General features: G+C 48.9%; 8 non-coding genes and 3 pseudogenes across 8 annotated transcripts; all 11 read right to left on the reverse strand.

Moving 5' to 3' along the window:
• Positions 1-743: 743 nt before the first annotated feature.
• Positions 744-933, reverse strand: LOC130303455 (U2 spliceosomal RNA). The gene has a single exon (XR_008853523.1). It is a non-coding gene; the product is annotated as a U2 spliceosomal RNA (small nuclear RNA).
• Positions 934-3,044: 2,111 nt separating this feature from the next.
• LOC130303427 (U2 spliceosomal RNA) lies at positions 3,045-3,235 on the reverse strand. Its single transcript, XR_008853497.1, has one exon. It is a non-coding gene; the product is annotated as a U2 spliceosomal RNA (small nuclear RNA).
• Positions 3,236-5,326: 2,091 nt separating this feature from the next.
• LOC130303456 (U2 spliceosomal RNA) lies at positions 5,327-5,500 on the reverse strand (annotated as a pseudogene).
• A 5,797-nt stretch (positions 5,501-11,297) lies between these two features.
• On the reverse strand, positions 11,298-11,474 carry LOC130303467 (U2 spliceosomal RNA; annotated as a pseudogene).
• Positions 11,475-13,559: 2,085 nt separating this feature from the next.
• Positions 13,560-13,750, reverse strand: LOC130303428 (U2 spliceosomal RNA). The gene has a single exon (XR_008853498.1). It is a non-coding gene; the product is annotated as a U2 spliceosomal RNA (small nuclear RNA).
• A 2,107-nt stretch (positions 13,751-15,857) lies between these two features.
• On the reverse strand, positions 15,858-16,048 carry LOC130303429 (U2 spliceosomal RNA). The gene has a single exon (XR_008853499.1). It is a non-coding gene; the product is annotated as a U2 spliceosomal RNA (small nuclear RNA).
• Positions 16,049-18,144: 2,096 nt separating this feature from the next.
• Positions 18,145-18,327, reverse strand: LOC130303460 (U2 spliceosomal RNA). Its single transcript, XR_008853528.1, has one exon. It is a non-coding gene; the product is annotated as a U2 spliceosomal RNA (small nuclear RNA).
• Positions 18,328-19,020: 693 nt separating this feature from the next.
• Positions 19,021-19,181, reverse strand: LOC130303464 (U2 spliceosomal RNA; annotated as a pseudogene).
• A 2,085-nt stretch (positions 19,182-21,266) lies between these two features.
• LOC130303430 (U2 spliceosomal RNA) lies at positions 21,267-21,457 on the reverse strand. Its single transcript, XR_008853500.1, has one exon. It is a non-coding gene; the product is annotated as a U2 spliceosomal RNA (small nuclear RNA).
• Positions 21,458-23,547: 2,090 nt separating this feature from the next.
• Positions 23,548-23,738, reverse strand: LOC130303431 (U2 spliceosomal RNA). Its single transcript, XR_008853501.1, has one exon. It is a non-coding gene; the product is annotated as a U2 spliceosomal RNA (small nuclear RNA).
• Positions 23,739-25,841: 2,103 nt separating this feature from the next.
• LOC130303432 (U2 spliceosomal RNA) lies at positions 25,842-26,032 on the reverse strand. Its single transcript, XR_008853502.1, has one exon. It is a non-coding gene; the product is annotated as a U2 spliceosomal RNA (small nuclear RNA).
• Positions 26,033-26,439: the final 407 nt, after the last annotated feature.

Genomic DNA, 26,439 nt, shown 5'->3' on the forward strand with positions numbered 1-26,439 from the left:
TAGATACAGTCTAAAGTATAGATCTCAAAGTCTGTGCACAGAATTTAGCAAGGGCCTCGCACCTTCTGATGCATCAGGTAGGTGCACAATAGCATAGCCTAACCCTCTGTACTTTGGTCTATATTGATGCGGGACATAGACAGCCAGCTGATGACCAATCCATTAGTGCAATGGATGGCTGGAAGCATTTGTCTTTGCCTTTGCAATACCACAGAAGCAATGCATGGTCAATGTACAGCAATGACACACCTGTGTGAACAGCCAGGAGACCCCCCCCATGTTATGTTACATAGTTACATAGTTAGTACGGTCGAAAAAAGACATATGTCCATCAAGTTCAACCAGGGAATTAAGGGGTAGGGGTGTGGCGCGATATTGGGGAAGGGATGAGATTTTATATTTCTTCATAAGCATTAATCTTATTTTGTCAATTAGGAACATTCAGCACCCACCCGCTATCAAGGCAGCTGCCTATCATGTCATGCCCTACCTGCACAGGTGTGCTGGCTACTCAAATGATCCAATTAAGGAGGCCATTTAGTCAGCAGCAGCAGAAGTCCTGTGCCTGGACGCTCCAACAGCGGCCAGACACAAGCAGAAGCAGAAGCAGCAGAAGCAGCAGCAGCACCACCTTTTGTTTTTTGGCTGCTGCAGCAGCAGCAAGGCCCACAGGGCTGGCTAGCTGGCTAGCCAGCAAGCAGGTAGCAATGAAAGTAGGAATCTTTCTTTTTAACCCTGTAAGGGGGTGGTGCACTGTACCCGAAGATACTGCCATATCGGGTCAATGCATAGGGCGACGGAAGCAAGCTTCGAAATCGGCCCCCGTTCTCAAAATCCATTTAATATATGGTCCCCAGATAGGGGACGTATCAGATATTAAACTGATAAGAACAGATACTACACTTGATCTTAGCCAAAAGGCCGAGAAGCGATAACCGTGAAAGGGGCGGGCCCAACAAGGTGCCCTTCATGGGCACTATCACTGCTTGCTGTCAGGGAGGCTGCCAGACAATTTTCCATGCACACTCTGGGCTGGGGGGCAGTCAACCACCAGTACACACAGCAGAACCTAAACCCATACCATTATTGCTAAGCAGCAAGACAGGGGCCCATTGCACTCCCACGGGCCTTTTTAAATGCAATCCATAACCCGGATTTGCCAGGAACCCTTCTTACTCCTCCTACTTGCATGTGACACTGGGCTTAGGATCTGCATAGGAAACACACACACAAGCACACACCTACCTTTGTTGCCTGCAGATGCCTCCTTGGCTGTCCCCAAACGGTATCAAACCAACACCCACGGGAAGCTGTAAGCATAGAGGACATGCCTGCACCCCATTGGACTTACCTGTGTGGGTTAAACCCGGGTTATTTGACAACCTATGGCGGTGATGGTTCTGCTCAGGCAGAGCAGTGCTGATGCTCCTCATAAAGCTGTCGCTGCTGTGAAGGTTCTAGGTGACATCACAAATCCCTATGGTTACATACACAACAAAGCTGGGTTGTTGTTGTTTACACTCTGCAAGGCCTGTGGAAGTGAGTGACATCATAGCACTGTAGTTCTGAGGGTTCTAGATGGATGCAACAATCTCCTGTTGCTTCTATGAAGGCCATAATAGACGACATCACCAAACAGCTCCATAGTCACATACACAGCAAAGGAGAGATGTTGTTTACACCTAGTGATGTCAGTGGTATTGAGTGACATCACAGCACAGTGCTAAGGCTCCTGGGCCTGGACACAGCAGCGGCTGCAATATCTCAACGGAGAATACGTTTATATATATGTGTGTGTGTGCGCGTATATATATATATATATATATATATATATATATATATATATATATATATATATATATATATATTTCTCCGCCGAAATCACTTTTAAACCCATTTCCACCTTTTTTTCCCTTCTCTTCCTCTTACTTTTTTTTCACGTTTTTTTTTACGTTTTTCTCCTTTTCGCCTCTTTTCTGGGCGTATTATTCTTCTTTTTCTTCTTTTTTTTCGTCTAATGCATACCCCATCAGTGCAGCAATGCTTATTCAATACCGCCAGCAGATGGAGACACTGGGGGATAATTTTCTAAGGATTTATACTGATTTTTCCTGTCTGAATTTGTCGCACAGAAAGTTGCAGGCCAAATATGTGTGACATTTCTGCGACTTTAGCTTCTAGAGCATTTTTACAACATTATACATAGGTGCTGAATACATAAAAAGCGACTGTTCAGCGACAGACAAGTCGCATCGGCTGAAAGTAGGCCAGAATGTCAGTCCATGTTGGAGCAGGTTTAGATACAGTCTAAAGTATAGATCTCAAAGTCTGTGCACAGAATTTAGCAAGGGCCTCGCACCTTCTGATGCATCAGGTAGGTGCACAATAGCATAGCCTAACCCTCTGTACTTTGGTCTATATTGATGCGGGACATAGACAGCCAGCTGATGACCAATCCATTAGTGCAATGGATGGCTGGAAGCATTTGTCTTTGCCTTTGCAATACCACAGAAGCAATGCATGGTCAATGTACAGCAATGACACACCTGTGTGAACAGCCAGGAGACCCCCCCCCCCCCCCATGTTATGTTACATAGTTACATAGTTAGTACGGTCGAAAAAAGACATATGTCCATCAAGTTCAACCAGGGAATTAAGGGGTAGGGGTGTGGCGCGATATTGGGGAAGGGATGAGATTTTATATTTCTTCATAAGCATTAATCTTATTTTGTCAATTAGGAACATTCAGCACCCACCCGCTATCAAGGCAGCTGCCTATCATGTCATGCCCTACCTGCACAGGTGTGCTGGCTACTCAAATGATCCAATTAAGGAGGCCATTTAGTCAGCAGCAGCAGAAGTCCTGTGCCTGGACGCTCCAACAGCGGCCAGACACAAGCAGAAGCAGAAGCAGCAGAAGCAGCAGCAGCACCACCTTTTGTTTTTTGGCTGCAGCAGCAGCAAGGCCCACAGGGCTGGCTAGCTGGCTAGCCAGCAAGCAGGTAGCAATGAAAGTAGGAATCTTTCTTTTTAACCCTGTAAGGGGGTGGTGCACTGTACCCGAAGATACTGCCATATCGGGTCAATGCATAGGGCGACGGAAGCAAGCTTCGAAATCGGCCCCCGTTCTCAAAAATCCATTTAATATATGGTCCCCAGATAGGGGACGTATCAGATATTAAACTGATAAGAACAGATACTACACTTGATCTTAGCCAAAAGGCCGAGAAGCGATAACCGTGAAAGGGGCGGGCCCAACAAGGTGCCCTTCATGGGCACTATCACTGCTTGCTGTCAGGGAGGCTGCCAGACAATTTTCCATGCACACTCTGGGCTGGGGGGCAGTCAACCACCAGTACACACAGCAGAACCTAAACCCATACCATTATTGCTAAGCAGCAAGACAGGGGCCCATTGCACTCCCACGGGGCCTTTTTAAATGCAATCCATAACCCGGATTTGCCAGGAACCCTTCTTACTCCTCCTACTTGCATGTGACACTGGGCTTAGGATCTGCATAGGAAACACACACACAAGCACACACCTACCTTTGTTGCCTGCAGATGCCTCCTTGGCTGTCCCCAAACGGTATCAAACCAACACCCACGGGAAGCTGTAAGCATAGAGGACATGCCTTCACCCCATTGGACTTACCTGTGTGGGTTAAACCCGGGTTATTTGACAACCTATGGCAGTGATGGTTCTGCTCAGGCAGAGCAGTGCTGATGCTCCTCATAAAGCTGTCGCTGCTGTGAAGGTTCTAGGTGACATCACAAATCCCTATGGTTACATACACAACAAAGCTGGGTTGTTGTTGTTTACACTCTGCAAGGCCTGTGGAAGTGAGTGACATCATAGCACTGTAGTTCTGAGGGTTCTAGATGGATGCAACAATCTCCTGTTGCTTCTATGAAGGCCATAATAGACGACATCACCAAACAGCTCCATAGTCACATACACAGCAAAGGAGAGATGTTGTTTACACCTAGTGATGTCAGTGGTATTGAGTGACATCACAGCACAGTGCTAAGGCTCCTGGGCCTGGACACAGCAGCGGCTGCAATATCTCAACGGAGAATACGTTTATATATATGTGTGTGTGTGCGCGTATATATATATATATATATATATATATATATATATATATATATTTCTCCGCCGAAATCACTTTTAAACCCATTTCCACCTTTTTTTCCCTTCTCTTCCTCTTACTTTTTTTTCACGTTTTTTTACGTTTTTCTCCTTTTCGCCTCTTTTCTGGGCGTATTATTCTTCTTTTTCTTCTTTTTTTTCGTCTAATGCATACCCCATCAGTGCAGCAATGCTTATTCAATACCGCCAGCAGATGGAGACACTGGGGGATAATTTTCTAAGGATTTATACTGATTTTTCCTGTCTGAATTTGTCGCACAGAAAGTTGCAGGCCAAATATGTGTGACATTTCTGCGACTTTAGCTTCTAGAGCATTTTTACAACATTATACATAGGTGCTGAATACATAAAAAGCGACTGTTCAGCGACAGACAAGTCGCATCGGCTGAAAGTAGGCCAGAATGTCAGTCCATGTTGGAGCAGGTTTAGATACAGTCTAAAGTATAGATCTCAAAGTCTGTGCACAGAATTTAGCAAGGGCCTCGCACCTTCTGATGCATCAGGTAGGTGCACAATAGCATAGCCTAACCCTCTGTACTTTGGTCTATATTGATGCGGGACATAGACAGCCAGCTGATAACCAATCCATTAGTGCAATGGATGGCTGGAAGCATTTGTCTTTGCCTTTGCAATACCACAGAAGCAATGCATGGTCAATGTACAGCAATGACACACCTGTGTGAACAGCCAGGAGACCCCCCCCCCCCCCCCATGTTATGTTACATAGTTACATAGTTAGTACGGTCGAAAAAAGACATATGTCCATCAAGTTCAACCAGGGAATTAAGGGGTAGGGGTGTGGCGCGATATTGGGGAAGGGATGAGATTTTATATTTCTTCATAAGCATTAATCTTATTTTGTCAATTAGGAACATTCAGCACCCACCCGCTATCAAGGCAGCTGCCTATCATGTCATGCCCTACCTGCACAGGTGTGCTGGCTACTCAAATGATCCAATTAAGGAGGCCATTTAGTCAGCAGCAGCAGAAGTCCTGTGCCTGGACGCTCCAACAGCGGCCAGACACAAGCAGAAGCAGAAGCAGCAGAAGCAGCAGCAGCACCACCTTTTGTTTTTTGGCTGCAGCAGCAGCAAGGCCCACAGGGCTGGCTAGCTGGCTAGCCAGCAAGCAGGTAGCAATGAAAGTAGGAATCTTTCTTTTTAACCCTGTAAGGGGGTGGTGCACTGTACCCGAAGATACTGCCATATCGGGTCAATGCATAGGGCGACGGAAGCAAGCTTCGAAATCGGCCCCCGTTCTCAAAAATCCATTTAATATATGGTCCCCAGATAGGGGACGTATCAGATATTAAACTGATAAGAACAGATTTTTTGATTGAAAGAGCTTTATTTTCCGTTCAGTCATTACAAGTCGTACAATAAATTACAGTCACACAAAGCATGATAGTACGATACACAGCAAAGGTTCCCTAAGCTATACATCGCACACCATGCTACTCTAACATTCAGCTCAATCCTGCAATAGAAAAGCACAAGAGATCAAACAAAAACCAAATAATACAATCTGTGATCGGGGTAGGGGTGTGGGCGACTATGTGGGGGTAGGGAGGGGGCGGATCACAGGGCCAAACTGTTGGGCTGTATCTTCAGGGAGACATGGGAGAAGGAGAGGGGTCTTCACTCCTCTTCTTCCTCATCAACGGCCGAGCTGTCCAAGATGGAATAGTCTCTAAGCAGGTTCTTGATGAACCTGCGGCAGTCCCGGACGGACATGTTTTCCCTGTTGATCACGAGGCGGTTCCTGGAGAGCCACACTGCGTCCTTAAAACAGTTCATAAGGCGCCAGGCCTCCTGGATGGCCTCCACGTCGTGGGTCCCAGGGAACAGGCCGTAAAGCACCGAATGGTACGATAGGCAGCTCCTGGGCACTGAGTCTCTGAGTTCCTGTTCTAGGGCGTCCAACAGACCCTGTGCAAAGGGGCACTGCCAAAACACGTGGAAAGATGTTTCCTCCACGTAGGGGCAACGGGGGCAGTACCGGGTCTTGCACAGGTTGCGGGCATGCATGAATGACCTGAGAGAGAGACCTCCCATGACGGCCATCCACGACAAGTCCTTGTGTCCATTGGTAAGCCGCTTTGAGGCCACATTGTTCCAAACTGTCTCTGCAGTGGCTGCGGGGAGTCCCGGAACCAGCTCGGTCGAGTCCTTAGCTCGGATGAGCTTGTGGATTGTCTTCGGCTTCCATAGGTCTGGTTTCAGTCCTTCCAGCTGGTGCTCCCTCACAAACCGGACAACATCCCCATAGAACCAGGGAGTGTTCCAGTTGTAAGGGATGGAGCTGTCCCACTTGTCCCAGCCCAGCTGTCTCCAGAGGGGCATGAGAAGCAAGCGAGACATGGACCTGCCCGCTGAGCCAGTCTTTTCTACAAGAGTCCGCTGCACCGTGACACATGCAAAGGAGGCCCTCAGCAGAGCGGGGATGTCGGGTATTCCCTTCCCACCCTTGCGGGGTTCCTTGTACATCACGGTCCTCTTGACTCTGTCCATTTTGCCCCAGACGAAGCCAAACACTGTCCGGGTGATGGCCTTGCAAACGGTGGTATGGGGAGGCCAGGCCTGTGCGGTATATTGGAGCACAGGCAAAACTTCACTCCGCAGGACAAGTGCCTTGCCTTCCATCGTGAGCTTTCTGGAGCTCCACAGTCCGATCTTCGAGTTTATCCTTCCTAGTCGGTCTTGCCAAGACTTAAGGGCCGCTCCTTCCTTCCCGAACCAGACTCCAAGAATTTGAATGAAGTCCGGCTTGACAGCAAAGGGGAAGGGGGCGGAAGAAGCCAGGTGCCATTCCCCGAAGAGCATGGCCTCCGACTTCCCGCAGTTGACTTTTGCCCCCGAAGCTCTGCCGAAGTCCTCGCAGGTCTGGACGAGTGCAGTCACCGAACGCTGGTCAGCGCAGAAGACGGTCACGTCGTCCATGTAGAGCGAGCACTTGACCTCGTGGCGATCTGGTCCTGGTGCGGTGATCCCTCTGATCTCTCCATTCTGCCGGATAGTCTCAGCGAAGAGCTCTATAACACAAACAAAAAGGAGAGGTGAAAGAGGGCAGCCTTGTCTAACCCCTGAAAGAATAGGAAAGGGGTCAGTCTTCCAGCCGTTCACCAACACCGTGCTGTAAATGTCAAAATACATAACGTTAACAAAAGAGCAAAACATCTTCCCCAGACCCAGCCTGCGCAAAACCCTGTCCATGAATGCGTGGGAGACACGGTCGAACGCCTTCTCCTGATCTAAGCTGACCAGGGCGGCGCGGCCCCCGCGGTCCTGGATGTAATGGACCGTGTCTCTCACAAGGGCAAGGCTGTCGGCAATCCTGCGGCCAGGAATGCTGCAGGTCTGGTCCGGATGGACGATCTGCCCCATGACAGGTTTCAGCCTGTTGGCCAGCACCTTGGCGAGGATCTTGTAGTCCACGTTCAGGAGAGAGATGGGACGCCAGTTTTTCAGGTCACATCTCTCCCCCTTCCGCTTATACAAGATCGTGATCATCCCTTCCCTCAACGACGGAGGCATTCTGCCCCCCACCACCATCTCCTCGTACACCTCCAACAGGTCCGGACAGATCAGGTCACCCAGCGCTACGTAGAGCTCGGCCGGGAGACCGTCACTGCCCGGGGTCCTGCCGGGCTTAAAGGATTTAGCGGCAGAGAGCAGCTCCCCCACCGTCAAGGGATCGTCCACAGCCGCCGCACCTGCGGGATCAACAACGTTAGTGACACCTGACAGGAACCTCTCGGCGGCTTCGGGGTCGGATGACTTGGGGGCGTAGAGGTTGCTGTAGAAGTCGTGGACGACCCCCATCACTTCCTCCTTGCCGCTCCTCATGTGTCCGGTCTCATCTCGTAGCTCAGTCAGGGGCGTGTGGCCGGCATGGAGCTTCCTGAAAAAGAAAGAGTTACATTTCTCACCCTTCTCCAGGTTCTCCACCTTGGAACGAAAGATGATTCGCTTGGATTCCTCCTCAAAGTGCCTTTTCAAGCTCTTTTTGGTCTCCTCCAGCTCCTCCCTGACGTCCCAGCCACACTGGAGCAGGTCCTGCAGGGACCGCAGCTCGCGCTGCAGTTTCCTCAAGTCCCACTTCTTCGCACACGCCTGTTGTCTGCCTTTTGCCTGAAAGAAACAACGGAATTCGACTTTAACATATTCCCACCAATCGCTGATGCACTTGAACAGACATTTGTCATTTCGCCATACAAGGTAAGCATCCCTAAGTTCCTCCATGACCTCCCTCTGCTCCAACAGGGCACAATTCAACTTCCAGGAGCCCGGGCCAGGTGGGAATCCATGGCCCAGAGTCCCCCGGAATCGAATGGCCCTGTGGTCAGAGAAGAAGCAGGGGACCATAGAGTACGACACCTTTCTGACTGCTCTCGAAGTGAAGATGAAGTCTATCCGAGAACGGAGCGAGCCATCGGGGCGGCTCCACGTATAGTTTACGGAGCCGTTCCCGATGGACCCGACAACGTCCTGCAAGGATGCCTCCGTCACCATCTCAATCAGCAGTTTAGACGTCACGTCCAGGTTGGCGGATGTGCCAGAACTGCGCCCGTCCACCTCAATGGGGCAGTTGAAGTCACCACCCAACACTACTGCTCTAGTGGTGGCGAGTTCAGCCCGCAGGGCCTGGAGAACCTCCAGTCGGACATCCCTCTCAGGGGAGGCATACACGTTGATGAGCCGCACGGGCTCACCCGCCCAGGAACCGTCTGCGACAAGAAGTCTGCCACAGACGAGCTCCCGGACGGAATCAAGTGCAAAGTTACCTCCCCTGATCAGGATGGCCACCCCCGCAGACCTATTGTCGCCCCCACCAGACCAGTAGGAAGGGCCGTGAGGCCACTGCCTGGCCAGATGGTTGTAAGACCTAGAAGCAGACAAAGCACATTCCTGCAACATGTAAACATCACACCTCTGGGAATCTAAGAACGTAAGAACAGTCTGAAATCTAAACCAAGCTCTAATACTCCTCACATTAATGCAGAAGATGTTGAGATCAGCCATGGGAATAAAAAGAGAGGTTAGTTCTTATACTAGTTACCAGTCTGGTCGGACGGGTCCTCTTCTCTGGCGCCTGTCGGCTCCTGTGGCTTCTCGTAGCGCCCTTCCAAGAACTCGTCGTAGACCGTGTTGGACGGAGTGTCCAGGATTTTCTTAACCTCTGGGTCCTGCAGCAGCTCCTCCATAGATTGAGCTTGGACTGGCTCTGCTTGGACCTGCTCCACTTGGGCCTGCTCCATCACCTCCTCTCCTTCTGAAGCTTCAAGGCTCTCGCAGACCTGCTCCATCTCCTCCTCCTCATCTGAAGCTTGAGGGGTCTCGCAGGTCTCGATTATTTTTCTTTTGTGGGACTCTTCTGATACGTTGTCCCTTCCTTTCCTCTTCCTCTGTATGGTACCTGGGGGAGGAAGCACAGGAAAGTCCTCCGAAGGGCGGGCACCAGCAGCTGGAGGGGGGTTAGGTGCTGCTGGGCCAGGAGAGAAAGGAGGCTGGGTGGGGCGGGGGGCAGGAGAGAGTGCCCGGGCAGGGGAGGACGGGGCAGGGGTGGGCCGGGCAGGGGAGGACGGGGCAGGGGTGGGCCGGGCAGGGGAGGACGGGGCAGGGGTGGGCCGGGGTGGGGTACGGGGGGCAGGGGTGGGCCGGGGTGGGGTACGGGGGGCAGGGGTGGGGCGGGATGGGGCAGGAGGGGCGGGGGTGGGACGGGATGGGGCAGGAGGGGCAGGGGTGGGACGGGATGGGGCAGGAGGGGCAGGGGTGGGACGGGATGGGGCAGGGGTGGGACGGGATGGGGCAGGGGTGGGGCGGGGTGGGGCAGGAGATGGGGCGGGAGGGGCAGGGGATGGGGCGGGAGGGGCAGGGGAGGGGCGGGACGGGGCAGGGGTGGTGGCTTTCGCCTTCTTACCCTCCTTGGTCGGCTTGGCCATCCGTGGTGTTGGCTCCGGAGCTGGGGCTGGCTTCGGTGCTCTCGCTGCCACAGATGCCCATGTTCTCTCCCTCTGGGGGCAGTCCTTGTAGCTGTGGGCTGCCAGTCCGCAGAGGTTGCAGGTCTTGCTCTTGGGGCAGTCCTTGGTCGTGTGACCTGTCACACGGCAATACCTGCAGGCATCCTCCGTACAGTCCTTGCCCTCGTGGCCCATCTTGCCACATCTCCTGCAGGTCTGCGGCATGTCCGGGTAGAAGATAAGTCCTGTGGAGTTGCCCAAGGAAAATGTCGTTGGCAGGTGCTGTAGTCCGTCTGGAGAAGCAGGGTTCTTGTTGAGTCTGACGACCACAGACCACTTGCAGGTCCAGTATCCGAGTGAGTTCAGGATGCGGGTGGGCTCCCTCACCACGGTGCAGAAGCGCTTCAGGAAGGTCGAGATGTCCGTGCCTGGGGTGTGTGGGTTCCGCATTGAGACCGTCACCCGCCTCTCCTCTCTTTGAATAAGGCAGTTGCCCACAAAGCGAGAGAAAGGGGATTCGGGACTCGCCGCTTTCACCACCTCCCAGTATCTTCTACAGGTCCCAATGGTGGCAAAGGTGATGTAGAAGATTCCCGAAAAGAAGGTTGCTATTCCCAGGGTGTCAGCCGTGGGGAAGCCTTGATCCGCCAGCATCTTCTTGCAGAACACGTCGTGGGACATGTCCGGCACCCTTCCGTCCACGGGCTTGAGCTTCAAGGCAACAGTCTGCCTCATCCAAGGCTCCAGGGTTGGAGCTTCCAGGTTAGGAATTCTGCCGCCCTTCTGCCTTGCCGTGGTGGAGGTTGAAGCTTGCTGTGGTTGGGGCTGGACCTCCAGGCCTTGCCCTGCAGCCTCCTGGGTGGACTTGCTGGTTGAGGCCATGGCTTCTTCCAGCAGGCTCTTTTCCGCTTCCTTGCTTGCTTGTGGAGAGAGGCTTCGCAAAGTCTTCTTTCCCGGGTGGGAGGAGCTATGCAGATCCGGTCCCGGTGGGAGGAGCTATGCAAATCCTTCTCCAGAGGCAGCGAGTTTCTTCGAAAAGATTCTGCGCCGCCTTCCTCTTCGCCGCTGTTCCGGAATTCACCGCCGATTCCCTTCTTCCAGGTTCTTCGTCGGCTTCTTCCGGAGCTGCAGTCTTCAAGATCTTCTCCTTCTTCAGATGTTCCGAGGCAGGCAGGAGACGATCTTCAGGTGGTATGCTCTAGAGAAATGCGGTTCTAATAAGAACGAAAAGTACTGCAATCGTACTACGCAAAATCTCTACCACAATGCTTGGAGTTCTTCAGACCGTAGCGATCATGGTATCTCCCCTGCCAGGTAAGAACAGAAACTACACTTGATCTTAGCCAAAAGGCCGAGAAGCGATAACCGTGAAAGGGGCGGGCCCAACAAGGTGCCCTTCATGGGCACTATCACTGCTTGCTGTCAGGGAGGCTGCCAGACAATTTTCCATGCACACTCTGGGCTGGGGGGCAGTCAACCACCAGTACACACAGCAGAACCTAAACCCATACCATTATTGCTAAGCAGCAAGACAGGGGCCCATTGCACTCCCACGGGGCTTTTTTAAATGCAATCCATAACCCGGATTTGCCAGGAACCCTTCTTACTCCTCCTACTTGCATGTGACACTGGGCTTAGGATCTGCATAGGAAACACACACACAAGCACACACCTACCTTTGTTGCCTGCAGATGCCTCCTTGGCTGTCCCCAAACGGTATCAAACCAACACCCACGGGAAGCTGTAAGCATAGAGGACATGCCTGCACCCCATTGGACTTACCTGTGTGGGTTAAACCCGGGTTATTTGACAACCTATGGCGGTGATGGTTCTGCTCAGGCAGAGCAGTGCTGATGCTCCTCATAAAGCTGTCGCTGCTGTGAAGGTTCTAGGTGACATCACAAATCCCTATGGTTACATACACAACAAAGCTGGGTTGTTGTTGTTTACACTCTGCAAGGCCTGTGGAAGTGAGTGACATCATAGCACTGTAGTTCTGAGGGTTCTAGATGGATGCAACAATCTCCTGTTGCTTCTATGAAGGCCATAATAGACGACATCACCAAACAGCTCCATAGTCACATACACAGCAAAGGAGAGATGTTGTTTACACCTAGTGATGTCAGTGGTATTGAGTGACATCACAGCACAGTGCTAAGGCTCCTGGGCCTGGACACAGCAGCGGCTGCAATATCTCAACGGAGAATACGTTTATATATATGTGTGTGTGTGCGCGTATATATATATATATATATATATATATATATATATATATATTTCTCCGCCGAAATCACTTTTAAACCCATTTCCACCTTTTTTTCCCTTCTCTTCCTCTTACTTTTTTTTCACGTTTTTTTACGTTTTTCTCCTTTTCGCCTCTTTTCTGGGCGTATTATTCTTCTTTTTCTTCTTTTTTTTCGTCTAATGCATACCCCATCAGTGCAGCAATGCTTATTCAATACCGCCAGCAGATGGAGACACTGGGGGATAATTTTCTAAGGATTTATACTGATTTTTCCTGTCTGAATTTGTCGCACAGAAAGTTGCAGGCCAAATATGTGTGACATTTCTGCGACTTTAGCTTCTAGAGCATTTTTACAACATTATACATAGGTGCTGAATACATAAAAAGCGACTGTTCAGCGACAGACAAGTCGCATCGGCTGAAAGTAGGCCAGAATGTCAGTCCATGTTGGAGCAGGTTTAGATACAGTCTAAAGTATAGATCTCAAAGTCTGTGCACAGAATTTAGCAAGGGCCTCGCACCTTCTGATGCATCAGGTAGGTGCACAATAGCATAGCCTAACCCTCTGTACTTTGGTCTATATTGATGCGGGACATAGACAGCCAGCTGATGACCAATCCATTAGTGCAATGGATGGCTGGAAGCATTTGTCTTTGCCTTTGCAATACCACAGAAGCAATGCATGGTCAATGTACAGCAATGACACACCTGTGTGAACAGCCAGGAGACCCCCCCCCCCCATGTTATGTTACATAGTTACATAGTTAGTACGGTCGAAAAAAGACATATGTCCATCAAGTTCAACCAGGGAATTAAGGGGTAGGGGTGTGGCGCGATATTGGGGAAGGGATGAGATTTTATATTTCTTCATAAGCATTAATCTTATTTTGTCAATTAGGAACATTCAGCACCCACCCGCTATCAAGGCAGCTGCCTATCATGTCATGCCCTACCTGCACAGGTGTGCTGGCTACTCAAATGATCCAATTAAGGAGGCCATTTAGTCAGCAGCAGCAGAAGTCCTGTGCCTGGACGCTCCAACAGCGGCCAGACACAAGCAGAAGCAGAAGCAGCAGAAGCAGCAGCAGCACCACCTTTTGTTTTTTGGCTGCAGCAGCAGCAAGGCCCACAGGGCTGGCTAGCTGGCTAGCCAGCAAGCAGGTAGCAATGAAAGTAGGAATCTTTCTTTTTAACCCTGTAAGGGGGTGGTGCACTGTACCCGAAGATACTGCCATATCGGGTCAATGCATAGGGCGACGGAAGCAAGCTTCGAAATCGGCCCCCGTTCTCAAAAATCCATTTAATATATGGTCCCCAGATAGGGGACGTATCAGATATTAAACTGATAAGAACAGATACTACACTTGATCTTAGCCAAAAGGCCGAGAAGCGATAACCGTGAAAGGGGCGGGCCCAACAAGGTGCCCTTCATGGGCACTATCACTGCTTGCTGTCAGGGAGGCTGCCAGACAATTTTCCATGCACACTCTGGGCTGGGGGGCAGTCAACCACCAGTACACACAGCAGAACCTAAACCCATACCATTATTGCTAAGCAGCAAGACAGGGGCCCATTGCACTCCCACGGGGCCTTTTTAAATGCAATCCATAACCCGGATTTGCCAGGAACCCTTCTTACTCCTCCTACTTGCATGTGACACTGGGCTTAGGATCTGCATAGGAAACACACACACAAGCACACACCTACCTTTGTTGCCTGCAGATGCCTCCTTGGCTGTCCCCAAACGGTATCAAACCAACACCCACGGGAAGCTGTAAGCATAGAGGACATGCCTGCACCCCATTGGACTTACCTGTGTGGGTTAAACCCGGGTTATTTGACAACCTATGGCGGTGATGGTTCTGCTCAGGCAGAGCAGTGCTGATGCTCCTCATAAAGCTGTCGCTGCTGTGAAGGTTCTAGGTGACATCACAAATCCCTATGGTTACATACACAACAAAGCTGGGTTGTTGTTGTTTACACTCTGCAAGGCCTGTGGAAGTGAGTGACATCATAGCACTGTAGTTCTGAGGGTTCTAGATGGATGCAACAATCTCCTGTTGCTTCTATGAAGGCCATAATAGACGACATCACCAAACAGCTCCATAGTCACATACACAGCAAAGGAGAGATGTTGTTTACACCTAGTGATGTCAGTGGTATTGAGTGACATCACAGCACAGTGCTAAGGCTCCTGGGCCTGGACACAGCAGCGGCTGCAATATCTCAACCGAGAATACGTTTATATATATGTGTGTGTGTGCGCGTATATATATATATATATATATATATATATATATATATATATATATATATATATATATATATATATATTTCTCCGCCGAAATCACTTTTAAACCCATTTCCACCTTTTTTTCCCTTCTCTTCCTCTTACTTTTTTTTCACTTTTTTTACGTTTTTCTCCTTTTCGCCTCTTTTCTGGGCGTATTATTCTTCTTTTTCTTCTTTTTTTTCGTCTAATGCATACCCCATCAGTGCAGCAATGCTTATTCAATACCGCCAGCAGATGGAGACACTGGGGGATAATTTTCTAAGGATTTATACTGATTTTTCCTGTCTGAATTTGTCGCACAGAAAGTTGCAGGCCAAATATGTGTGACATTTCTGCGACTTTAGCTTCTAGAGCATTTTTACAACATTATACATAGGTGCTGAATACATAAAAAGCGACTGTTCAGCGACAGACAAGTCGCATCGGCTGAAAGTAGGCCAGAATGTCAGTCCATGTTGGAGCAGGTTTAGATACAGTCTAAAGTATAGATCTCAAAGTCTGTGCACAGAATTTAGCAAGGGCCTCGCACCTTCTGATGCATCAGGTAGGTGCACAATAGCATAGCCTAACCCTCTGTACTTTGGTCTATATTGATGCGGGACATAGACAGCCAGCTGATGACCAATCCATTAGTGCAATGGATGGCTGGAAGCATTTGTCTTTGCCTTTGCAATACCACAGAAGCAATGCATGGTCAATGTACAGCAATGACACACCTGTGTGAACAGCCAGGAGACCCCCCCCCATGTTATGTTACATAGTTACATAGTTAGTACGGTCGAAAAAAGACATATGTCCATCAAGTTCAACCAGGGAATTAAGGGGTAGGGGTGTGGCGCGATATTGGGGAAGGGATGAGATTTTATATTTCTTCATAAGCATTAATCTTATTTTGTCAATTAGGAACATTCAGCACCCACCCGCTATCAAGGCAGCTGCCTATCATGTCATGCCCTACCTGCACAGGTGTGCTGGCTACTCAAATGATCCAATTAAGAAGGCCATTTAGTCAGCAGCAGCAGAAGTCCTGTGCCTGGACGCTCCAACAGCGGCCAGACACAAGCAGAAGCAGCAGAAGCAGAAGCAGCAGCAGCACCACCTTTTGTTTTTTGGCTGCAGCAGCAGCAAGGCCCACAGGGCTGGCTAGCTGGCTAGCCAGCAAGCAGGTAGCAATGAAAGTAGGAATCTTTCTTTTTAACCCTGTAAGGGGGTGGTGCACTGTACCCGAAGATACTGCCATATCGGGTCAATGCATAGGGCGACGGAAGCAAGCTTCGAAATCGGCCCCCGTTCTCAAAAATCCATTTAATATATGGTCCCCAGATAGGGGACGTATCAGATATTAAACTGATAAGAACAGATACTACACTTGATCTTAGCCAAAAGGCCGAGAAGCGATAACCGTGAAAGGGGCGGGCCCAACAAGGTGCCCTTCATGGGCACTATCACTGCTTGCTGTCACGGAGGCTGCCAGACAATTTTCCATGCACACTCTGGGCTGGGGGGCAGTCAACCACCAGTACACACAGCAGAACCTAAACCCATACCATTATTGCTAAGCAGCAAGACAGGGGCCCATTGCACTCCCACGGGGCCTTTTTAAATGCAATCCATAACCCGGATTTGCCAGGAACCCTTCTTACTCCTCCTACTTGCATGTGACACTGGGCTTAGGATCTGCATAGGAAACACACACACAAGCACACACCTACCTTTGTTGCCTGCAGATGCCTCCTTGGCTGTCCCCAAACGGTATCAAACCAACACCCACGGGAAGCTGTAAGCATAGAGGACATGCCTGCACCCCATTGGACTTACCTGTGTGGATTAAACCCGGGTTATTTGACAACCTATGGCGGTGATGGTTCTGCTCAGGCAGAGCAGTGCTGATGCTCCTCATAAAGCTGTCGCTGCTGTGAAGGTTCTAGGTGACATCACAAATCCCTATGGTTACATACACAACAAAGCTGGGTTGTTGTTGTTTACACTCTGCAAGGCCTGTGGAAGTGAGTGACATCATAGCACTGTAGTTCTGAGGGTTCTAGATGGATGCAACAATCTCCTGTTGCTTCTATGAAGGCCATAATAGACGACATCACCAAACAGCTCCATAGTCACATACACAGCAAAGGAGAGATGTTGTTTACACCTAGTGATGTCAGTGGTATTGAGTGACATCACAGCACAGTGCTAAGGCTCCTGGGCCTGGACACAGCAGCGGCTGCAATATCTCAACGGAGAATACGTTTATATATATGTGTGTGTGTGCGCGTATATATATATATATATATATATATATATATATATATATATATATATTTCTCCGCCGAAATCACTTTTAAACCCATTTCCACCTTTTTTTCCCTTCTCTTCCTCTTACTTTTTTTTCACGTTTTTTTACGTTTTTCTCCTTTTCGCCTCTTTTCTGGGCGTATTATTCTTCTTTTTCTTCTTTTTTTTCGTCTAATGCATACCCCATCAGTGCAGCAATGCTTATTCAATACCGCCAGCAGATGGAGACACTGGGGGATAATTTTCTAAGGATTTATACTGATTTTTCCTGTCTGAATTTGTCGCACAGAAAGTTGCAGGCCAAATATGTGTGACATTTCTGCGACTTTAGCTTCTAGAGCATTTTTACAACATTATACATAGGTGCTGAATACATAAAAAGCGACTGTTCAGCGACAGACAAGTCGCATCGGCTGAAAGTAGGCCAGAATGTCAGTCCATGTTGGAGCAGGTTTAGATACAGTCTAAAGTATAGATCTCAAAGTCTGTGCACAGAATTTAGCAAGGGCCTCGCACCTTCTGATGCATCAGGTAGGTGCACAATAGCATAGCCTAACCCTCTGTACTTTGGTCTATATTGATGCGGGACATAGACAGCCAGCTGATGACCAATCCATTAGTGCAATGGATGGCTGGAAGCATTTGTCTTTGCCTTTGCAATACCACAGAAGCAATGCATGGTCAATGTACAGCAATGACACACCTGTGTGAACAGCCAGGAGACCCCCCCCCCCCCCCCCATGTTATGTTACATAGTTACATAGTTAGTACGGTCGAAAAAAGACATATGTCCATCAAGTTCAACCAGGGAATTAAGGGGTAGGGGTGTGGCGCGATATTGGGGAAGGGATGAGATTTTATATTTCTTCATAAGCATTAATCTTATTTTGTCAATTAGGAACATTCAGCACCCACCCGCTATCAAGGCAGCTGCCTATCATGTCATGCCCTACCTGCACAGGTGTGCTGGCTACTCAAATGATCCAATTAAGGAGGCCATTTAGTCAGCAGCAGCAGAAGTCCTGTGCCTGGACGCTCCAACAGCGGCCAGACACAAGCAGAAGCAGAAGCAGCAGAAGCAGCAGCAGCACCACCTTTTGTTTTTTGGCTGCAGCAGCAGCAAGGCCCACAGGGCTGGCTAGCTGGCTAGCCAGCAAGCAGGTAGCAATGAAAGTAGGAATCTTTCTTTTTAACCCTGTAAGGGGGTGGTGCACTGTACCCGAAGATACTGCCATATCGGGTCAATGCATAGGGCGACGGAAGCAAGCTTCGAAATCGGCCCCCGTTCTCAAAAATCCATTTAATATATGGTCCCCAGATAGGGGACGTATCAGATATTAAACTGATAAGAACAGATTTTTTTTTTTTTTTTTATCTAAAGCCGAGGAACGTGCTTTCGATTCACCCAAAGTGCAAGAAAAAGTGCAAACGTGTTACACTAAAAAAAACGTGCACAAGGATGCGGTCTATCGCAAGCCCTTCTCCGATAGGAGAGAGGCCCCCCAACAAACCTTACCCTTCGCCTCCGGACCAAAAGGTACCTGCGAGGTTCCAGGTTCAATGTCCCTTTTCGCCGAAGCTACTAGGGGACCACAAATGCTCCCGGCATCCCCCTTGGCGTTAGCCAAGGTATCTGCCCGCAGAGCCGATTACGGTAGGTACCCTGCCAAAGCAGGAGTACCCGGGGTGTTTGCAGGGAGGTGCGGAACCTAATGGCCACACACACCTCCCCTAGACCGCCAGGAGGGACACCCAGAAGGGCTACCGCATCCTGACCAATCCTGTGAACACACAACACGCAAAAAGTGACACAGTGAGACAAAAAAGAAATAAATAAGTGAATGTGTGCAGATATACTGCCCGGACATCCGGCCGGATCTATAAAAATTTCTCTGATCCTAGCCAGAAGGCCGGGAATCAAGAGGTGAGTGCCACAAGGTGAAGAGATTATGGTGCCCGTGCTTCAACTCAGTGAGTCTATCCTCCCAGTGAGTTTCGGCACCTCGGGGTCACCACTCCCCGAGGCACAAAAGTACCTCGGCTCTAGACCCTCTCAGCCTCATGGCGAGACCCGGAGGGAACAGGTCACATCGGGGCAGCCGTCGAGCTGATTCCTCAGAACCAGCCCCGGAAAGCCCTGGTACACCTGCATCCTCCATGCACCACCCATCCCCACCAGCATGAAAAACTGATAAGAACAGATACTACACTTGATCTTAGCCAAAAGGCCGAGAAGCGATAACCGTGAAAGGGGCGGGCCCAACAAGGTGCCCTTCATGGGCACTATCACTGCTTGCTGTCAGGGAGGCTGCCAGACAATTTTCCATGCACACTCTGGGCTGGGGGGCAGTCAACCACCAGTACACACAGCAGAACCTAAACCCATACCATTATTGCTAAGCAGCAAGACAGGGGCCCATTGCACTCCCACGGGGCCTTTTTAAATGCAATCCATAACCCGGATTTGCCAGGAACCCTTCTTACTCCTCCTACTTGCATGTGACACTGGGCTTAGGATCTGCATAGGAAACACACACACAAGCACACACCTACCTTTGTTGCCTGCAGATGCCTCCTTGGCTGTCCCCAAACGGTATCAAACCAACACCCACGGGAAGCTGTAAGCATAGAGGACATGCCTGCACCCCATTGGACTTACCTGTGTGGGTTAAACCCGGGTTATTTGACAACCTATGGCGGTGATGGTTCTGCTCAGGCAGAGCAGTGCTGATGCTCCTCATAAAGCTGTCGCTGCTGTGAAGGTTCTAGGTGACATCACAAATCCCTATGGTTACATACACAACAAAGCTGGGTTGTTGTTGTTTACACTCTGCAAGGCCTGTGGAAGTGAGTGACATCATAGCACTGTAGTTCTGAGGGTTCTAGATGGATGCAACAATCTCCTGTTGCTTCTATGAAGGCCATAATAGACGACATCACCAAACAGCTCCATAGTCACATACACAGCAAAGGAGAGATGTTGTTTACACCTAGTGATGTCAGTGGTATTGAGTGACATCACAGCACAGTGCTAAGGCTCCTGGGCCTGGACACAGCAGCGGCTGCAATATCTCAACGGAGAATACGTTTATATATATGTGTGTGTGTGCGCGTATATATATATATATATATATATATATATATATATATATATTTCTCCGCCGAAATCACTTTTAAACCCATTTCCACCTTTTTTTCCCTTCTCTTCCTCTTACTTTTTTTTCACGTTTTTTTACGTTTTTCTCCTTTTCGCCTCTTTTCTGGGCGTATTATTCTTCTTTTTCTTCTTTTTTTTCGTCTAATGCATACCCCATCAGTGCAGCAATGCTTATTCAATACCGCCAGCAGATGGAGACACTGGGGGATAATTTTCTAAGGATTTATACTGATTTTTCCTGTCTGAATTTGTCGCACAGAAAGTTGCAGGCCAAATATGTGTGACATTTCTGCGACTTTAGCTTCTAGAGCATTTTTACAACATTATACATAGGTGCTGAATACATAAAAAGCGACTGTTCAGCGACAGACAAGTCGCATCGGCTGAAAGTAGGCCAGAATGTCAGTCCATGTTGGAGCAGGTTTAGATACAGTCTAAAGTATAGATCTCAAAGTCTGTGCACAGAATTTAGCAAGGGCCTCGCACCTTCTGATGCATCAGGTAGGTGCACAATAGCATAGCCTAACCCTCTGTACTTTGGTCTATATTGATGCGGGACATAGACAGCCAGCTGATGACCAATCCATTAGTGCAATGGATGGCTGGAAGCATTTGTCTTTGCCTTTGCAATACCACAGAAGCAATGCATGGTCAATGTACAGCAATGACACACCTGTGTGAACAGCCAGGAGACCCCCCCCCCCCATGTTATGTTACATAGTTACATAGTTAGTACGGTCGAAAAAAGACATATGTCCATCAAGTTCAACCAGGGAATTAAGGGGTAGGGGTGTGGCGCGATATTGGGGAAGGGATGAGATTTTATATTTCTTCATAAGCATTAATCTTATTTTGTCAATTAGGAACATTCAGCACCCACCCGCTATCAAGGCAGCTGCCTATCATGTCATGCCCTACCTGCACAGGTGTGCTGGCTACTCAAATGATCCAATTAAGGAGGCCATTTAGTCAGCAGCAGCAGAAGTCCTGTGCCTGGACGCTCCAACAGCGGCCAGACACAAGCAGAAGCAGAAGCAGCAGAAGCAGCAGCAGCACCACCTTTTGTTTTTTGGCTGCAGCAGCAGCAAGGCCCACAGGGCTGGCTAGCTGGCTAGCCAGCAAGCAGGTAGCAATGAAAGTAGGAATCTTTCTTTTTAACCCTGTAAGGGGGTGGTGCACTGTACCCGAAGATACTGCCATATCGGGTCAATGCATAGGGCGACGGAAGCAAGCTTCGAAATCGGCCCCCGTTCTCAAAAATCCATTTAATATATGGTCCCCAGATAGGGGACGTATCAGATATTAAACTGATAAGAACAGATACTACACTTGATCTTAGCCAAAAGGCCGAGAAGCGATAACCGTGAAAGGGGCGGGCCCAACAAGGTGCCCTTCATGGGCACTATCACTGCTTGCTGTCAGGGAGGCTGCCAGACAATTTTCCATGCACACTCTGGGCTGGGGGGCAGTCAACCACCAGTACACACAGCAGAACCTAAACCCATACCATTATTGCTAAGCAGCAAGACAGGGGCCCATTGCACTCCCACGGGGCCTTTTTAAATGCAATCCATAACCCGGATTTGCCAGGAACCCTTCTTACTCCTCCTACTTGCATGTGACACTGGGCTTAGGATCTGCATAGGAAACACACACACAAGCACACACCTACCTTTGTTGCCTGCAGATGCCTCCTTGGCTGTCCCCAAACGGTATCAAACCAACACCCACGGGAAGCTGTAAGCATAGAGGACATGCCTGCACCCCATTGGACTTACCTGTGTGGGTTAAACCCGGGTTATTTGACAACCTATGGCGGTGATGGTTCTGCTCAGGCAGAGCAGTGCTGATGCTCCTCATAAAGCTGTCGCTGCTGTGAAGGTTCTAGGTGACATCACAAATCCCTATGGTTACATACACAACAAAGCTGGGTTGTTGTTGTTTACACTCTGCAAGGCCTGTGGAAGTGAGTGACATCATAGCACTGTAGTTCTGAGGGTTCTAGATGGATGCAACAATCTCCTGTTGCTTCTATGAAGGCCATAATAGACGACATCACCAAACAGCTCCATAGTCACATACACAGCAAAGGAGAGATGTTGTTTACACCTAGTGATGTCAGTGGTATTGAGTGACATCACAGCACAGTGCTAAGGCTCCTGGGCCTGGACACAGCAGCGGCTGCAATATCTCAATGGAGAATACGTTTATATATATGTGTGTGTGTGCGCGTATATATATATATATATATATATATATATATATATATATATATTTCTCCGCCGAAATCACTTTTAAATCCATTTCCACCTTTTTTTCCCTTCTCTTCCTCTTACTTTTTTTTCACGTTTTTTTACGTTTTTCTCCTTTTCGCCTCTTTTCTGGGCGTATTATTCTTCTTTTTCTTCTTTTTTTTCGTCTAATGCATACCCCATCAGTGCAGCAATGCTTATTCAATACCGCCAGCAGATGGAGACACTGGGGGATAATTTTCTAAGGATTTATACTGATTTTTCCTGTCTGAATTTGTCGCACAGAAAGTTGCAGGCCAAATATGTGTGACATTTCTGCGACTTTAGCTTCTAGAGCATTTTTACAACATTATACATAGGTGCTGAATACATAAAAAGCGACTGTTCAGCGACAGACAAGTCGCATCGGCTGAAAGTAGGCCAGAATGTCAGTCCATGTTGGAGCAGGTTTAGATACAGTCTAAAGTATAGATCTCAAAGTCTGTGCACAGAATTTAGCAAGGGCCTCGCACCTTCTGATGCATCAGGTAGGTGCACAATAGCATAGCCTAACCCTCTGTACTTTGGTCTATATTGATGCGGGACATAGACAGCCAGCTGATGACCAATCCATTAGTGCAATGGATGGCTGGAAGCATTTGTCTTTGCCTTTGCAATACCACAGAAGCAATGCATGGTCAATGTACAGCAATGACACACCTGTGTGAACAGCCAGGAGACCCCCCCCCCCCCCCATGTTATGTTACATAGTTACATAGTTAGTACGGTCGAAAAAAGACATATGTCCATCAAGTTCAACCAGGGAATTAAGGGGTAGGGGTGTGGCGCGATATTGGGGAAGGGATGAGATTTTATATTTCTTCATAAGCATTAATCTTATTTTGTCAATTAGGAACATTCAGCACCCACCCGCTATCAAGGCAGCTGCCTATCATGTCATGCCCTACCTGCACAGGTGTGCTGGCTACTCAAATGATCCAATTAAGGAGGCCATTTAGTCAGCAGCAGCAGAAATCCTGTGCCTGGACGCTCCAACAGCGGCCAGACACAAGCAGAAGCAGAAGCAGCAGAAGCAGCAGCAGCACCACCTTTTGTTTTTTGGCTGCAGCAGCAGCAAGGCCCACAGGGCTGGCTAGCTGGCTAGCCAGCAAGCAGGTAGCAATGAAAGTAGGAATCTTTCTTTTTAACCCTGTAAGGGGGTGGTGCACTGTACCCGAAGATACTGCCATATCGGGTCAATGCATAGGGCGACGGAAGCAAGCTTCGAAATCGGCCCCCGTTCTCAAAAATCCATTTAATATATGGTCCCCAGATAGGGGACGTATCAGATATTAAACTGATAAGAACAGATACTACACTTGATCTTAGCCAAAAGGCCGAGAAGCGATAACCGTGAAAGGGGCGGGCCCAACAAGGTGCCCTTCATGGGCACTATCACTGCTTGCTGTCAGGGAGGCTGCCAGACAATTTTCCATGCACACTCTGGGCTGGGGGGCAGTCAACCACCAGTACACACAGCAGAACCTAAACCCATACCATTATTGCTAAGCAGCAAGACAGGGGCCCATTGCACTCCCACGGGGCCTTTTTAAATGCAATCCATAACCCGGATTTGCCAGGAACCCTTCTTACTCCTCCTACTTGCATGTGACACTGGGCTTAGGATCTGCATAGGAAACACACACACAAGCACACACCTACCTTTGTTGCCTGCAGATGCCTCCTTGGCTGTCCCCAAACGGTATCAAACCAACACCCACGGGAAGCTGTAAGCATAGAGGACATGCCTGCACCCCATTGGACTTACCTGTGTGGGTTAAACCCGGGTTATTTGACAACCTATGGCGGTGATGGTTCTGCTCAGGCAGAGCAGTGCTGATGCTCCTCATAAAGCTGTCGCTGCTGTGAAGGTTCTAGGTGACATCACAAATCCCTATGGTTACATACACAACAAAGCTGGGTTGTTGTTGTTTACACTCTGCAAGGCCTGTGGAAGTGAGTGACATCATAGCACTGTAGTTCTGAGGGTTCTAGATGGATGCAACAATCTCCTGTTGCTTCTATGAAGGCCATAATAGACGACATCACCAAACAGCTCCATAGTCATATACACAGCAAAGGAGAGATGTTGTTTACACCTAGTGATGTCAGTGGTATTGAGTGACATCACAGCACAGTGCTAAGGCTCCTGGGCCTGGACACAGCAGCGGCTGCAATATCTCAACGGAGAATACGTTTATATATATGTGTGTGTGTGCGCGTATATATATATATATATATATATATATATATATATATATATATATTTCTCCGCCGAAATCACTTTTAAACCCATTTCCACCTTTTTTTCCCTTCTCTTCCTCTTACTTTTTTTTCACGTTTTTTTACGTTTTTCTCCTTTTCGCCTCTTTTCTGGGCGTATTATTCTTCTTTTTCTTCTTTTTTTTCGTCTAATGCATACCCCATCAGTGCAGCAATGCTTATTCAATACCGCCAGCAGATGGAGACACTGGGGGATAATTTTCTAAGGATTTATACTGATTTTTCCTGTCTGAATTTGTCGCACAGAAAGTTGCAGGCCAAATATGTGTGACATTTCTGCGACTTTAGCTTCTAGAGCATTTTTACAACATTATACATAGGTGCTGAATACATAAAAAGCGACTGTTCAGCGACAGACAAGTCGCATCGGCTGAAAGTAGGCCAGAATGTCAGTCCATGTTGGAGCAGGTTTAGATACAGTCTAAAGTATAGATCTCAAAGTCTGTGCACAGAATTTAGCAAGGGCCTCGCACCTTCTGATGCATCAGGTAGGTGCACAATAGCATAGCCTAACCCTCTGTACTTTGGTCTATATTGATGCGGGACATAGACAGCCAGCTGATGACCAATCCATTAGTGCAATGGATGGCTGGAAGCATTTGTCTTTGCCTTTGCAATACCACAGAAGCAATGCATGGTCAATGTACAGCAATGACACACCTGTGTGAACAGCCAGGAGACCCCCCCCCCCCCCCCCATGTTATGTTACATAGTTACATAGTTAGTACGGTCGAAAAAAGACATATGTCCATCAAGTTCAACCAGGGAATTAAGGGGTAGGGGTGTGGCGCGATATTGGGGAAGGGATGAGATTTTATATTTCTTCATAAGCATTAATCTTATTTTGTCAATTAGGAACATTCAGCACCCACCCGCTATCAAGGCAGCTGCCTATCATGTCATGCCCTACCTGCACAGGTGTGCTGGCTACTCAAATGATCCAATTAAGGAGGCCATTTAGTCAGCAGCAGCAGAAGTCCTGTGCCTGGACGCTCCAACAGCGGCCAGACACAAGCAGAAGCAGAAGCAGCAGAAGCAGCAGAAGCAGCAGCAGCACCACCTTTTGTTTTTTGGCTGCAGCAGCAGCAAGGCCCACAGGGCTGGCTAGCTGGCTAGCCAGCAAGCAGGTAGCAATGAAAGTAGGAATCTTTCTTTTTAACCCTGTAAGGGGGTGGTGCACTGTACCCGAAGATACTGCCATATCGGGTCAATGCATAGGGCGACGGAAGCAAGCTTCGAAATCGGCCCCCGTTCTCAAAAATCCATTTAATATATGGTCCCCAGATAGGGGACGTATCAGATATTAAACTGATAAGAACAGATACTACACTTGATCTTAGCCAAAAGGCCGAGAAGCGATAACCGTGAAAGGGGCGGGCCCAACAAGGTGCCCTTCATGGGCACTATCACTGCTTGCTGTCAGGGAGGCTGCCAGACAATTTTCCATGCACACTCTGGGCTGGGGGGCAGTCAACCACCAGTACACACAGCAGAACCTAAACCCATACCATTATTGCTAAGCAGCAAGACAGGGGCCCATTGCACTCCCACGGGGCCTTTTTAAATGCAATCCATAACCCGGATTTGCCAGGAACCCTTCTTACTCCTCCTACTTGCATGTGACACTGGGCTTAGGATCTGCATAGGAAACACACACACAAGCACACACCTACCTTTGTTGCCTGCAGATGCCTCCTTGGCTGTCCCCAAACGGTATCAAACCAACACCCACGGGAAGCTGTAAGCATAGAGGACATGCCTGCACCC

The sequence above is a fragment of the Hyla sarda genome, unplaced genomic scaffold, assembly GCF_029499605.1.
Source record: "Hyla sarda isolate aHylSar1 unplaced genomic scaffold, aHylSar1.hap1 scaffold_1228, whole genome shotgun sequence".
Classification (NCBI taxonomy): Eukaryota; Metazoa; Chordata; class Amphibia; order Anura; family Hylidae; genus Hyla; species Hyla sarda.